Below are 522 nucleotides of genomic sequence, written 5' to 3'. Positions count from 1 at the left end.
ACATGGGCGTTTCTCATAAAAACATTTCATCCAATTCACACACTTTCAAAAGAACATGATTATCTATCAAAGTAAAGCTTCTACACAGAAAAGAACACTTCTCTCACTTCTAACAATACTTTTCACATTTCGGAAAAGACTGCTTCCCTTTTCAGAAAAACACATTTGCGTTTCTCACGAAAGCATTTCATGAAATTCATAGAAGTTCAAAAGAACGTGATTATCTTTCAAATTAAAGCTTCTAAAGAGAACAAGAATACTGTTCTCACTTTTTACAATACTTTGACATATAGCAAACAATGGCTTCTATCTCTGTCTTCAGTCTCTGACATAATGGCACCCAATGTGGGGCTGATCTGCAAAATCTAAAAAAACAAGGAATAAGTGACCAGATGTGAGGAACCAATGAGAAAAAAGTTGGTGGATATGTGAATATTGAGCACTCAAAAATAGAGATCAGAATTTAAAAAAGTGTAGAGAAATGGGACAAAATTTAGATCTGGAGTAAAAATTTGTAAATAA

The sequence above is a fragment of the Microtus ochrogaster genome, unplaced genomic scaffold (genome assembly GCF_000317375.1).
Source record: "Microtus ochrogaster isolate Prairie Vole_2 unplaced genomic scaffold, MicOch1.0 UNK268, whole genome shotgun sequence".
Taxonomy (NCBI): Eukaryota; Metazoa; Chordata; class Mammalia; order Rodentia; family Cricetidae; genus Microtus; species Microtus ochrogaster.
This window is presented reverse-complemented; position numbering follows the sequence as displayed.